Here is a 941-nt window from a genome sequence, read left to right as displayed (position 1 = left end):
GCTAGAATTAAGTTGTTTCTTTCATTTGAGAAGTATAAAGATTATCTTCACGGGAGGATCACATAGAGAAGCAAAATGATCATGAACTGGTCCTTCACACATTTCTCCGTAGGAGCTAGTATGGCAGAGTGAGGAAGAGAACAGGCTCTGAAGTCAGGGTGCCTCTAACAAAAGCCTGATCTCAGCACTCACCAGCTGTGATTTGACCTGAGCAGGACGTTGAATCTCTCTGAGTTTCTTCATCTGGTAATGGGGCTAATTAACAGTCACTAACTTGTTGAGCAGGGACATTAAATAAATTCATTTTTCCAGATAACTTAGCTGAGTCTGTAATACATGGTTAGCAATCAATACATGTCAGTAAATGGGTTGTTGACACTGTAAGTTATTATTAATAATAATATGACTTTGCATACTTAGAGCATGCCCACTCTCAGCCATAGGTATGTAACACCAAAACACAGGGGTAACAATGAAAACATTGAATAACTAACACCTTGATTTAAGAGCATGGTTCTTGACCTCCTCATTTAGTTAATTCAGTGAGGCAACTAATTATTTTACTCTGTGTTGATAAAGCTTCACCTGGTGTATCCCTAGAGCCTAAAGTCCTGTTTTCATTTCATCTACTTTGCATAATGCATAAATAGTAGTATTATCTACTATTAGTTAAAATGTAGGGGATGAAAATGATAATACTCTTGTTTTGGTTCCAGTTTTGTCCACATGCTGCTCATGTCTCTTAAGAAAACTTAAGTCTTTTGAGAATAATCCACCATTTTATTTGGTATAAAGAGTGCTCAAGTCATCATCTGCCAAAGAAGCCACATCAGATGCTGGAAGTAGGTGTTAAAAGTAAATATTAGCAATGTAATAAACGTCCTGTCGAGGGAACCCCAAAGGCAGCTTCATTGTGGGATTCCAGGTCTCTGCCACCATGG

This window comes from Otolemur garnettii, unplaced genomic scaffold (genome assembly GCF_000181295.1).
Source record: "Otolemur garnettii isolate 467f Iridium unplaced genomic scaffold, OtoGar3 scaffold00004, whole genome shotgun sequence".
NCBI lineage: Eukaryota > Metazoa > Chordata > Mammalia > Primates > Galagidae > Otolemur > Otolemur garnettii.
This window is presented reverse-complemented; position numbering follows the sequence as displayed.